The following is a 15,020-nucleotide window of genomic DNA, read 5'->3' on the forward strand; positions in this document are numbered from 1 at the left end:
TGACTTGCATTTTTCTCTTTTATATATTAACCTCATATCACATACTAACCAATAAAAAAAGAAACCCAAAATTAGTAGAAGAAAGGAAATAACAAAGATCAAAGCAGAAATTAATGAAATAGAAACTAAAAAAAAAAAAAAATAGAAAAAATCAATCAAACTAAGAGCCAATTCTTAGAAAGGATAAATGAAATCAACACACCTTTAACTAGACTCAACAAGAAAATAAAAGAGAACTCAAATAAAATCAAAGATGAAAGAAGTTACAACTGATACATAGATGTACAAAGTGTCATAAAAGACTGCTACAATCAATGATACGTCAACAATTTAGACAATCTAAAAGAAAAAGGATAAATTCGTAGAAACATATAATCTTCCAAGACTGAGTCTTGGGGAAATAAAAAATCTGAATAGAGCAATTACCAGCAAGGATATTGAAACAGTAATCAAAATCTCCCAACAACCGAAAGGCCAGGACTAGATGGTTTCACGGATGAATTCTACAAGACATTCAAGGAAGATTTACTACCTATCCTTCTCATGTTCTTACAGAAAATTGAAGGGAAGGGAAACCTTCTAAACACATTTTACAAAGCCAGCATTACCCTATACCAAAACCAGCCAAGGACACCACAAAAAAATAAAATTACAGCCTAATATCCTTGATGAACACAGATGCAAAAATCCTCAACAAAATGGTAGCAAACCAAAGCCAACAGTACATTAAAAATATCATACACCACAATCAAGTGGGATTTAGTCCACGGACGCAAGTCTGTTCAACATCAACAAATCAATCAATGTGATACATCATATTAATAAAATGAAACAATAAAAATAATATGATTATCTCACAGATGCAGAAAAATATTTGACAAAATTAAACATCCATTCATGATAAACACTCTCAACAAACTGGCTATAGAGGGAACATACCTCAACATAATAATGACCATGTATGACAAACTCACAGCTAACATCATACTCAATGGTGAAGAGCTGAAAGCTTTTCCTGTAATATCAGAAATGAGACAAGGATGCCCACTCTTGCCATTTTTATTCAACATGCTATTGGTAGTCCTAGCCACAGCAGTTAGACAAGAAAAAGAAATAAAAGGCATCCAAACTGAAAAGGAAGAAATAAAATGTCACTTTATATGATGTCATATCATATCATGTAGATGATATGATATTATATATAGAAAACCCTAAAGACTCCATCAAAAAACTGTTGAACTAATAAATCAATTTAGAAAAGTTGCAGGATCTAAAATCAATAAACAGAAATCTGTGGCATTTCTACACACTAATAACAAACTATCAGAAAGAGTAATTAAGAAAACAATCCCATTTACAATAGCATCAAAAAGAATAAAATACTTAGGAATAAATTTAACCTAGGAGGTAAAAATACCTATACAACTGAAAACTAAGACACTGATGAAAGAAATTGAAGAAGACACAAATAAATGGAAAGGTATTCCATGTTCATGAATTAGAAGTATTAATATTGTTAAAATGTCCATACTACCTAAAACAATCAGCAGATTCAGTGCAATCCCTATCAAATTTCCAATGGCATATTTCACAGAACTAGAACAAATAATTCTAAAAATTTTATGGAATCACAAAGGTCTCAAGTAGCCAAGACAATCTTAAGAAAGAAGAACAAAGTTGGAGGTATCACACACCCTGATTTCAAACTATACTACTATATAGTATGTATAGTAGCTATAGTAATCTGAATAGTATGATATTGGCATAAAAACATACAGAATAATAGAACAGATTGAGAACCCAGAAATAAACTTACACATATATGGACAATTAATTTATGGCAAAGGAAAGAATGTACAATGGAAAAAGGATAGTCTCTTCAATTAAATGGTGTTGAAAAAACTGGACAGTCACATGCAAAAAAACCTAGATCACTATCTTACATCATACACAAAAATTAACCCAAAATGCATTAAAGATTTGAACGTAAGACCCAAAAACATAAAATTCCTAGAAGAAAACATAGGTGGTAATTTCACTGTCATTGGTCTTAGTGATGTTTTTGTGATCTGACTCCAAAGGCAAGGGAAACAAAAGCAAAAATAAACAATTTGGACTACATCAAACTACAAAGCTTCTGCTCAGTGAAGGAAACAATTATCAAAATCAAAAGGCAATCTCCCTAATGGGAGAAGATACTTGCAAATCATATATCCAATAAGGAGTTAATATCTGAAATATGTTTATAAACCTCACACTACTCAACAACAAAGAAATAAAAACCCCTTAAAAATGACATGCTTGAATAGACATTTTTCCAAAGAATGCATACAGATGGTTAGCAGGCACATGAAAAGATGTTCAACATCACCAATTATTGGGGAAATGCAAATCAAAATACAATGAGATATCACCTCACATCTGTTAGAATGGCTATTATGGAAATGACAAGAAATAACAAATGTTGGAGAGGATGTGGAGAAAAAGGAACGCTTGTACACTGTTGGTAGGAATATAACTTGGTGCAACCACTATGGAGAAAAGAATGGAGGTTCCTCAAAAAATTAATAATAGAACCACCATATGATCCAGCTATTCCACTTGGGGTATTTACCCAAAGAACATGAAAACACTAATTTGAAAAGATCTGTACATCTCTATGTTCATTGCAGCATTATTTACAATTGCCAAGAGATGGAAACATGGAAGCAACCTAAGTACCCATCAATGGATGAATTGATAAAGAAGATGTGGCGCATATATATATATATATATATATATATAAAATAAAATATACATATATTACACATATAGAATACTACTCAGCTGTAAAAAAATGAAATGAAATTTTGCCATTTGCAACAACATGGCTGGACCTAGAGGGTATTATGCTAAGTGAAATAAGTCAGATGGAGAAAGACAAATGCTGTATGATTTTACTCATATGTAAAAGCTATAAAAACAAAACAAACAAACAAACAAAATCAAACAAAACAAACTCATAGATACAGAGGACAGATTAGTAGTTACCAGATCTGAAGGGGGATGAGGGGAGGGCAAAATGGTTAAAGGGGGTCAAAGATATGGTGACGGACAGCAATTAGACTTGTAGCGAGGATCACTCTGTAGTGTATACAGATGGCAAATTGTATTGAATAATTCTGTACACCTGAAACTGACATAATAGGGAAAAAAGAAAAGAAAGTCATGGCCAGTAAAGTAATCCATTTTCAAATCATCATTATGTTTAATGGAAAAAATCTGAAAAGACTATATATATATAACTGAATCATTTTGCTGTACACCTGAAGCTAACACAACATTGTAAATCAACTATGCTTCAGTTTTTTTTAAAAAGTGACAAACTATTGATGCACGCAACAACATAGATGAATCTCAGAAACATCATGTTGGATAAAAGAAGCCAAACGAATAAAACAAAAACAAACACAAAAGTCATCGTTATGAAGAGTGGATGTCCCCAGACTACCAACCTAGGGGTTCACCCACCTCCCTCTTGCTGACCTGTCTCAGAAACTTCTGAGGGGTCTGTGAGCCACCACAAGGCTGGTGATTGCAGAAGTCAGGTGGCCTCAGTTCCCACCCACCCTGCTCACCACAGCTGGCCACATCCTGCCCTGTCTCAGACGATTCTGGGAACTTTTGATCTCAGTTCCTGACAGCCAGTTGAAACTAAGAGGGGAAGCTGTCTCCTTTTCTCTGTCCCAAGGTGGGGCACTGATCAGGGCCAGAAGAGCCCTGTACCTTCTCAGGAGCCACCTGGGTCCTGTCACCAGAATCTGCACGGCCGTGCCTTTCCTGTGGTGGGCTTTTCCACCTGTGACCTGGCCAAAGCCCTTCCTCTTCATGCAGGACCTATGGTTCCCTGTGATGTACTTGCCTATATGCCACCTCAGAGCCAACGTTTTCACCCTGATTAGGCCATCTGAGCCCTGGCACCTCACATTGCTGCTAGGCTTGTGGGTGCCCTGGATCCACTCACAGCCCTGCTCTGGACAGTCGGCCCACATCGTACAGCAAGCTGACCTCTGCCCGCACCACACCCCAGGTCCCAGTTCCTGTCACACCCTGCAGTGCTGCGTGCTTGCCCTTTGCCCTGTCTGGATCCCAAGGCCCTCAGGCTTCTCAGAAACCTGCATGGGGGGCTTTGTCATGGTCCATGGGCTTCTTGCCACCAGCTATCATTTTGGAGCCATTAGTAGAGCCCTGCTGGGTGAAATCTTGCTTGGATGTTCAGTTAAAGAGGTAGCTGTAAAAGTAAATTGTCTCCATGTCATAGGAGAACTGACTAGGCCCTGGCCTCGGCCACTTTCAGCTAAGACTCTCAGGACATCAGGGAGTGGCAGGCTACTGTGCACCCCATCTCTCTGAATGTCGCACCCTGTCTCCCCCAACTGAAATGCCGGTATGCTGAATGCCACAGCTTTTCTCTCCCCAGTTCTTGCCCTGAGGTCACTCTCAAAGTTTGTCTTTTCATTTACTGCTTACACTTAATTTTTTTCTTAAAGTAAAAGACAATTTTCAAACGTACGTTTGTGATGTTTGCCTTCAGCTCTCCCTGTCATCTTGCTGTGACTCAGGCTCGGGGAACCGGGAACCTAGAAATGGCAAGTGAACATCAAACTATGCAGAGAGTCTCAGCTCTGAAAATGAGCTCATGTGAAACCTTAGGTGACTCACTTTGAAAGTGACCATCCTCAGGCCACAGGCCTGCAAAGAATCACAGGCAGGAAAAACACAGTTATAGATGCAGTTGGTTTTTAATAAAACAAGTGAAAATAATTCCTACAGCATTTACTTGCTTAGTAGAAACTTTAGGACCGGAACAGATGTGTGTGTGAGTGTGTGTGAGTGTATGTGTAGTGAGTGTGTGTATCATGTGAGTGAGTGTGTGTGTGTGTGTGTGTGTGTGTGTGTACCCATATTAAAGCTTAGGTACCTTTGTTAGCTGGTTTGAGAGGAGGGTGCGTTGAATTTACATACATGTCTGTATACCTGTATTATATACACGCATGTTGATTATAAACATATATGTTGCCATATGTTGAATTTGAGATGAACATACATGTTGGGCATGTGGAGTTGGAGTTTGAGGTCTAGGGTCTCCATGTACCCCTCAACAAGATGCAGGGGTTGAAGCCAGGGATGGGGAGATCGCCCTGCAAGTGGAGGTGGAGAGAGGAGTGGATCCAGCGGGTGGAGCCGCTCTCAGTGCTGGCTGCGCAGGGCACCGCCTGACCAGCTGGCTCCATTGGTCTGGCCTGGGGCTGGATCTGGAGAGTGTGAGATCTCTCGGGTGATGCTAACATGCAGGGAGGCGGGGAATTGCTCCTACAGCCCAGAGCTCCTCCCACTCCAGTGCCTCAGAAAACACCTGCGGGTCTGTTAAAGCACAGATTCTGGTGCAGGAGGTCCGGTGGGACCTCAGAGTCTGTATTTCTCACGAGCTCCCAGGCGATGCCAAACCTCTGCCCTTGCTTCCATAAAGAAAGTGGGGGACTTCCCTGGTGGCGCAGTGGTTGAGGGTCCGCCTGCCGATGCAGGGGACACGGGTTCGTGCCCCGGCCCAGGAGGATCCCACATGCCGCGGAGCGGCTGGGCCCGTGAGCCATGGCTGCTGAGACTGCGTGTTCAGAGCCTGTGCTCCGCAGCGGGAGAGGCCACAACAGTGAGAGGCCCACGTACAGAAAAAAAAAAAAAAAAAGAAAGTGGGCTCTTTAACAAGCTTTTCTTCTGCCCAGTTGCTTACACCAGCCAGCAGGAACACACCTCGCAGTGCCCTGGAAGTTGACGGATAACATATTGCATTTATAGAGCAATCGACCAGGAGCACACGCCACCATCTCTAAGACATTCTCAGTTAGCGATGACGCTATCGTCCACACCCACCAGTCTGCCTGCCCACCCCGGAGCTCTTGTCTCCAGCGGCTAAGAGGGTGAAGGTTCCTGCAGCCCCCAGCCAGGGCTCCCCAGGCCTCAGCCTTACCTCTCCTCCGAGGCTGCACAGGGAGCACTTCCTCACCGTGTGCGCGCCGAGGCCTGAGGGCGGAGAGCGAGGCTGATGCGTCTCCTCACAGGCCCATTGGGTCAGGAAACCCCTGCTTTGAAGCCTGCAAAGGCCCTTTGTCCAAAAGGACATTTGGAAATCCTCAGTGTGATGACTGAGAGGTCGGATCCTTCCCACCACCTTGCCAACCCTGACTTCCCACTCCACCCCAATACACACACTGATCTCAAGCCGCATCTAACTTCACGCAGCGCCCAGAGGGCACACGCTCTCCAGGCTTGGCGCCGGCCACCCGGCCCTCCGCTGCTGGGCCCTGTGTGTTTGTATCCGTTCTGTAAAACGGCCCCCCCCCCCGCCTTCGGTAAGCCTTACCTATCCCCCGGTCTGGGCTGGGAGCCCCCCCGCACCCTCCTTAAGAGCAGCCCTGTCATTGCCTCCACCTTCTGGTCCTTCCCACTCTACTAGATTAGAAGGGTTTTGAGGACAGACGTTTGGTCCTATTCACAGGATCCAATGTCAGTTCTGGGTGTGGCCCCACAAATGTTAGTTGTTAGTTGATAAATTGAGTTTAAAAAAAAAAACGAATAACAGATAAGAGGGAGGGAGGGAAGGTGGGAGAGAGGAAAGAATTTAGCTGTCCAAACCCTGTATCCTATTTCTTTTTAAGGCCTTGGGACCTACTCTCCATGTGGCACTGTGCGTAGGCAAGAGGGCCCGCTGAACGTAGCTGGTGCACCATCTTTATAGCAGTCAGTGCAAAGTGACAAGAGTGTAAACGTTTGTTGCTAAAGGAATGAGTAGATCTACCCTTCAACTTGGTGGATACTCATGGCATGGTTACTATCCTGCAAATTCAAGTGAAAGTGCTATAAAGGCCAGCAGGGATATTTAAAAATTCAAGGTGAACACAGATAATACTTTGCCTCATTGTAATCCAGATCAGATAAGGTTGAGAGTGGAGAGGGAAATAAGAGAGAAATAAGAATAATTTCATCTTAAATTGTCTTTCAACACAGTTAACAGAAAACAGGGTAAAAATACTACATACCAAAGCAGTAATTAGCATAAAACTCAAAACTCATTGTCAGAGCCACCAGCCATTAGAGACAACTGCTAAGCCAAGGAGCTCAGTGGGATGACATGGCAGCCACTCCAAAGGCAGCCTGCAGAGAAGTGTTGTCTGGACCTGAGACCTCTGCTCCGCACGTGCCCAGACACACACGTACACACATGCACACACAAAGACACACTTGCAGACACACACGTACACACAGAGACACACATGCAGACACACACGTACACACACGCACACGGTACACTTTTCCCAGAGTCACACTGAGCTCCAGACCACAGAGTTGCTGAGCCTACATTTCTCCCATCTCCGGGTTTGGAATCCATCCAAAGGGGCCGTCTGTTTTCCCAGAGTCCTGGTTCCAAGTGTAGATTTCCCTCCTGCCCACTTATATTAAGCAATCAACTGTCAAACATTTTAATTTAGTGAATGAAAACCTCTTGACCCTGGAAGGCTGTAAATTAAATGAAACCTCATCTGCACACCTGGCCACCTCCGGGGCTTCATCCCCCAGGTAAGCAGCCACCCAGCCGCAGGGCATCAGGATTCCCAGGTGTTTCCTGGGGCTGCGGTGAACCAGGTCCCACCATGGGGTGGCTGTGGCATGTCAGTGTGAGAACAAAAACACTCCCCATATCCTGAAAGGTCACTGATGTTACACGCGCATTTTAATTACATTAATTCAAAAAATAAAAATATCACTTCATGTAAAAAATTGGAAAAAATAGAAATCACACCCTCTCCTCAGAAAAGGGGCCAGAAACTGCATACTTCTAAGCAAGCCAGCAGAGTGAATGTAAATTGTGTTTCCACTACATGGGAGAACAGAACACCCTACACTCTGCATTGGGACTGGCTGAAATGAGGCAAAACCCTCAGGAATGTGTTGCTCAAATACCACAGAGATCCAAGCCCTCCTGATAATGGAGCCTAGGGTCTGGAGGCAGATGCAGAATCCAGATGGGGGTGAGGGGAGGAGGAATTAGGGGAGCATTTATCTCTTTCGTGGCCAGGAGGAAACACAGAGAGAATCAGATGCATCAAGGAGGACTTCCTGCAGGAAGAGCCTCTTCATCCGGAAGCCAAAGTGTGGGTAGGATCTAATGAGATGAGGATGGTGGGAGAACAGCATGTGCAAAGGCCCTGTGGTGGGAAGCAGTGTGGCAAGGAAGAGGTTTCCACAGGTGGAGGGGAGAGGTAAGAGAGATGGGATGTGACAAGGTAGGAGGTTGGCTGGAGAAAGGACATTCAGGGCACCAGGTCATGAAAGAATGAGAACTATCCTAGGAGCTGGGAGGGGCTAGGGGTAAGGATAGAAGTAATCACTTGTGCATTTTGAAAAGATCCTTTAGGCTGCAGTGTGAAAGGAGAATTAGGGGCAGCTCAGCTGTGTTTGTGTATGCCCACGGTGGAAATTAAAGATGAGAAGGACCTAGATCCAGCCCTGAAGAAAGTCAAAGGTTAGCCTCTAGTGAAGCCAGAGTTACCTATAGAGAAGAGCAAGGGAACATCAGAGAGGAGGATAAATAGATGATGAAGGAAAGGACAGCCCAAAAGGTATGTTAAGGTGACAGTCGGCTGAAGGGCCACAGTGAAAAAAATAGGGTTCTGGGCTTAGCAGCATGTAGGTCCTTGGTGATCTTAGTAAGAGATGTTATGGTTGGAGCAACAGATCCAAGCTAAATGGGAGTGAACTGAGGAGAGAGGCAGAAAGAGAGGAAACAGCAATTTTCTAGGAAGGAGAGGAAAGACGGTAGCCATGGGGAGGAGGTAGTTATCAAGGAAGGGGATGGTTTTGCTGTTTTTGTTGTTATAATTGTTTAGAATGAGAATGTTTAAAAACCCATCGTGAGCTTTCCAGCTGAATATATTGCATTGACCAAACACTTGCTTCCTCTCCTTCTTAAAACCCCACCAGAATGGCAATAAATGTATGAGGTTTGGAAGCCTAAGGGACAAAGACAAATGGAACAGGGACATCAGGGAAAGAGACATTCATGGTACTTTTGGGAAAGAACACCTGGATGAAGGGGCAGGAACTGCCTTAGGAAGGCTTGCAGGGATAGATGCTGACAAGGAGAACCCCAGGGAGCCTTCAGTCTGCGAGCTGAAACAGGAGAATCCAACTGGGAGCCTATGTCCCCATCCCACCTGTTCTCAGAGCACAGCCAGGTGATGGTTACAAAAATCTACACAAGTGATTAAAGGGCACAGAACTACGCACACACTCTCCATGTCAATTTCCTGGTTTTGATGTTGTACTAAAACTATGTAAGCTGTGACCATCAGGGAACTGGGTGAAGGGTACCTTGCAGATTCCTATGCATCTATAATTACTTCAGAATAAAAAGTTAAAATTTTAAATAATTAAAAATCAGAAAAGTCCTTTTTTTCTGGTGAAAGGTTTAACACATGATGTCCCCGTTCCAGTGGGAAAATTGAAGGGTAAATATGTTCTAACGATATATATGAGAACTAGGGTACAGACCCTCAGTGAGAAAGAATTGAATACCTCTCTGTTACAAAGAACGGGGAGCAGGCAGAAAGACCCGATGTAAAGGGCCAATGGACATGCTGCTCCTGAGCTTGTGGTCTCAACGTGGAGTGTTTTTTTTTCTGAGATACCCCTTTCTGGACAATGCAATAGAACGCACAGAACTGAAAACCCTTAAGCCAGCAAGTCCTGGGATCCCAAGGTGATGGGCGAAGCTAGAGGAAAACCACGGAGCTGCAGGCTCTCTGGGCGCCTGGAGAAGTGTTCAGAGCCAGGGCTGCTGGCCATTTCCTCCTTCCAGGCACAAAGCCTGGCCCTGCCTTCTTTCAGGTTCTCAAGTGGCTCATTGCCTCTGACTCAGCTTTTTTGATAACCATACTCTCCGCAGCTGGGGCGTTTGTTTTTCCTGGGTTTACCCGCCACTCTCCACTGACTCAGCCTGAGCCTCTACATTTAAAATCATAATGCTCCAAAGGTTTTTATCCTTTTTGTCCTCTTTATTTATTTTTAAGTGCCTAGGTGAGCATTATAGCCTATGTAGCCCTGGAAGATTCCCTGTGGCCTTTATTGAATGGAATTTACTCTACTCTTTATGAATCAAAGTCAATTCCTTCCAGCATAATGGAATCTGTTTTCAGATGACTGAGGAGGATTCTCAATTACCCTGGGGCTTCAGGCAGCAGGTTAGCCTTGAAGGCAGGATTTATTTCCGGTTTATGATTTGCCTCTGCTTTTGTCTGACTTTGCAAGATCCTATAGACCATAGAACTAGGAGTCTGGGGCACTTTGGTTGGCTTTACTAGTTAGAGATTGCAGCCCTGAAGCAAGGATGATCTGATGTCTTCACAGACTTCTGGGCCAAGGGATTAGAGAGATCACTTTATTTTTTCCCTGTTGTTTGGAATAGAGAAGGGAGCAAAGAGCCAGTGAGGGAGGACAAGGTGGATTTGTGTGCTGGGTTTATAGAAGACTGAAAGCATTTATACAGAAGACCTGTGTTCACGCTATTCTTATTAGCATGCACCTTATGAAATTACCATATTAGTGCTTTAAAGTAGCCAAGTGTGGTCATTTCACAGAGTTCATTCTAGTGTATTCCTTTGGTAGCTAACCCCCTCCCTCTACCAAAAACACAGCAATGTCTTTCCTCTCTTTCCCTTCCTGGTTATGCTTCCCCAGCAAGCCTCTGCTTATTCCAAATGCTCCCATCCTAACTAATTGCAAGATTTTTCCCATTCCCGAGAGACAGCAATATTTGATGTGGTTCACACACAGAGGCATTAAAGACAAAGTGGGAATAACCACAAAGAAAAGTGAGGGAAGATTATTTTCCAGGCCTGACCCTTTTAAACTTTTCATTGGTGTGAAAGTAGGGGGAAGAAGGGTAAAGATAATCACAGATGAGCCTCCTTAGAGCCATCATCCAGAAAATTTCCTTCTCAGGCAGGCATCATGGGATTTGCTCTCCCCATGTGGTTTAGATTTCTTACTTTCAGGGCCCATGCTGTTCTCCTTCTTAGTTTACTCTCTCATTTTGCTGAACCTCATTCTCAAGTAACTCCCTAAGAAAGAGGCATAGAAGGAGAATTGTTTCAATACTTGCTTTGTCTGAAAACATCTTTATGATGCCCTCAGACTTGGTTGACAATTTGGCTGAGTGTAGGATTCTGGGCTCCATCTTCTGTCAAAGCTACTGTTGAGAAATCTGGTGCTGTTATGATGACCATTTCCTGGCATGTGGCCTGGCTTATCTTTCCTTTCTTTGGAAGTTGTTAGGAATTGTGTTAAACCTTATATCAATTTTGGAGAATTGACCCCTTTTAATAAGTTGAATCTAATCCATGAACATGGTATATCCCTCCATTCATTAAGATCTTTGATATCTTTTTTCAGCAATTTGTAGTTTTCAGGATACAAGTCCTGTGCATATTTTGTCAGATTTACACCTAAGAATTTCTTTTTGTTTAGTGATTATGTCATATTATATTTTAAATTTCAGTTTCCTTATGTTTATTGCTAGTATATAAAAATACAGTTCAGTTTTGTACATGGATCTTATATCCTGCAAACTTGTTTATTAGTTCTTGGAGTTTTTATGTTTGTTTTTGTTTGTTTGTCTTTTATAGATTCTTTAGGATTTTTATGAAGTCTATCATGCCATCTACAAATTGGGGCAGTTTTATTTCTTCCTTTATGACCTATATATTTTTATTCCTTTCTTTTCCTTATTTTGCTGTCTAGGACTTAACAGTACCATGTTGAATAGAAGTGGTGTCAGTGAGCATCCTTGTCCTGTGCCTGATCTTAGGGAAAAGCATTCAGTCTTTCATCATCAGGTATAATGTTAGCAGTAGGGTTTTTGCAGATGCTCTTTATCAAGTTGAGGAAGGTTCACTATATTCCTAGTTATCTGAGAGTTTTATCATAAATGAGTGTTGAATTTTGTCAAGTGCTTTTTCTGCATCAATTGATAGATCACATGGTTTTTCTTCTTTAGCCTATAAGTATTATGGATTATGTTTCTTGATTTGTGAATATTAAACCAGCATTTCATCCTTAAAAGAAGTTCATTTTGCTCATGGTAATAATTATTTTATGTACTGCTGAATTCTATTTGCTAATATTTTCTTAAGAATGCATGTGTCTATATTTATAAGGAATAGTGTTCTGTAGTCTTTTTTTGTACTTTCTTTGTCTGGTTTTGGTATCAAGATAATATTTGCTTTATAAAATGAGTTGAGAATTGTTCTCACCTCTTCTATTTTCTGAAAGAATTGTTCAGAGTTGGCATCAATTGTTCTTTGTACACTTTGGTAGAATTTTCAGTAAAACCATCTGGGCCTGAAGATTTCTTTTTTGAGAATTTAAAAATTATGAATTCCTTTTCTTTAATAGTTATAGGGCTATTCAAATGGTTTATTTCACATTGGGAGAATGGCGGTAGATTGCACTTTTCAAGGAATTGGTTCATTATATCTAAGTTGTTGAATATTATATGTGTGGAGTTGTTCCTAGTTTTCCCTTATTATCTTTCTGATGTCTACAGGGAATGTAGTGATCACCTGTTTCATTCCTGATACTGCTAATTTCTGTCTTCCCCCATTTTTCCCTTGTCAATCCTGCTAGGGACTTGGCGATTTATTGATCTTTGAAAGAACCACTCTTCATTTCATTGATTATTTTTCTGCTTTCATTTAATGAATTTCTGCTCTTATCTTTCTTGCTTCCTTCTTTCTGCTTGCTTTGGGTTTGTTTTGCCTTCTTTTTCTTGTTTCCTGAGGTGAGAGCTTAGATTATTGATTTGACACTTTTTTCTTTTCTAATCTCAGCTTTTTAAAACATGTTTTAATCAAGAAGAAGAGTCTGTGCACTGTTTCAATTCAATGAATATGGAAGGAAAACCTTTTCCTTTTTGTGAAAAACTGTAGAATTTCTATGATCCATTTAAATGCCCAGATAGTTAGTTAGTTTAATTCTACCCATTAAATGCAGTACAATGTACCACTTTCCAGATGTGAACCCTGATACTCAGAAGTTTAACAGTTTCTTTTATTATTAAGAATGATGGTGGAAGCAAGATTCCCCACGCTTCTCCCCACTATAGCATTCCAGCCTGTGCTAGCCATCCTCACCAGCTGGGGCAGAGGCTGTCCATAAGGGACTTAGGCAGGTTTCATTCAGTCTCCTCCAAACCAGTCATGCACAGTCCACAACCCAGAGTACCTATGCGGACTGGTAAGCGAGAGGGTCAGTGGGTGGCATCTACCGTCCTCTTCCTGCCCTCAGGCTCCAGTCAAGCCAGATCAAGGGAGCCAGGGACCCAGATATTGGGCATCCATGCATAAAGCCCAGCCTATGTTTTTCAGGAGGGTTGCAACCTCCAAAGTGCTAAAATAAATCAACAAACTCCAAACAGACAGGGCATTCCAACTCTGCTACTTACCAGCTATGCGACTTTGGGCAAATGTATGATTATCTCTGTGTCTCAATTTCCTCATCTGAAAAATGGGATGATATTGGTTTTCATCTCCTAGAGTTGTTCTGAGGGTTAAGGAGTTACTCTGTGTGAAGCTCTTTGAACAGTGCCTAGCAGGAGTAAGCGCCAAGTCAAAGCTGGTATTTGTTCTTACTGCTGCCAACCAAACTTCTTCAGCCCTTTCTGCTTAAGGTCCATAGTGTCTGATGGTGGAAGAGGGAGGAAACTGGCAACTACTGTTGCAGTTCATCTCACCACCCTCTCTCTCCATTCCATCACCAACCAACCCTTCAGCAGCCAAGAAAAAGCCAAGTTATTCAACAATGTTGCAGACACTTGTTCAAAAAGCCAGGGGCACGGGAGGAATACACAGAACTGGTCCAAGCAGAGGGTGGACAGGTGTACACAAAACAACCCCATCCACTGTGTGCTATCTGAATGATTGGATAAACACAACTGGGGCATTTTTGTTGAATTACACCCCCAGACTGTATATATCAACAGTCCTCCATAAACGCAAAGTGCTTCTCCAGCAAGCCAGCCCTCACCACGTTTTCTCAGGCGCAGCATCCAACAAGAAGGGCACGTTTTTGGACTACTTTGACTCAAAGCATCAGGCTGCCGAAGACTGGGCTACCCGCTTTGTGGGATTCAGTACCGGCATCGCCGCGAGCCCTCAGACAGCTCTCCTCATCAAAACAATGGAGAGAATCAAGGGTACCTCCACCCAGTGGGATGCCTTCCAGACCACCCTTTCTCCTCTTGCTTTCAGAGCGCACGGGCCTCGGCTGAAAACACACCACGTGGGCATACACACAAACGCGCTAAACCCTCACCATCCCCCCAGGCTGAGTTCACATTTCCCTGTCTATCTGCTCCCACTGAACATTCTGCCCAGCTGACTACAAATTTGGAGGTTCCACACCTTCCTCAAGTTTGGTCATTTGCCGGAACAATTCACAGAACTCAAGGAAACACTTTACTTATCTCAACTGGTTTATTATAAAGGATACAGCTCAGGAAAGGCCAAATGGAAGAGATACATAGAGCAAGGTATGGAGAAAGGGCTTGGAGCTTCCATGCCCTCTCTGGGTGTATCATCCTCCTAGCACAGAGCTGTGTTCACCAGCCCAGAATCCCCCAAACTCAGTTGTTTAGGGGCTTTTATGGAGGATTCATTATTTAGGCTTCATTGATAAAATCATTGGCCTTTAGTGATTAACTCCAGCTCCAGCCCCTCTCCTCTCCCCAGAATGGGGCTGAAAGTTCCAACCCTGTAATCACATGGTTGGTTCTTTTGCTAACCAGCCGCCATCCTGAACCTATCTAGGGCCCGGCCACCAGCCATCTCATTAGCATGTAAAAGACAGTAAATTCAGGGATTTTAGGAGCTCTGTGCCAAGAACCAGGAGCAAAGACCGAATATTTATTTTCTATTATACTACAAGGT

This window comes from Globicephala melas, chromosome 6 (genome assembly GCF_963455315.2).
Source record: "Globicephala melas chromosome 6, mGloMel1.2, whole genome shotgun sequence".
Lineage (NCBI taxonomy): Eukaryota > Metazoa > Chordata > Mammalia > Artiodactyla > Delphinidae > Globicephala > Globicephala melas.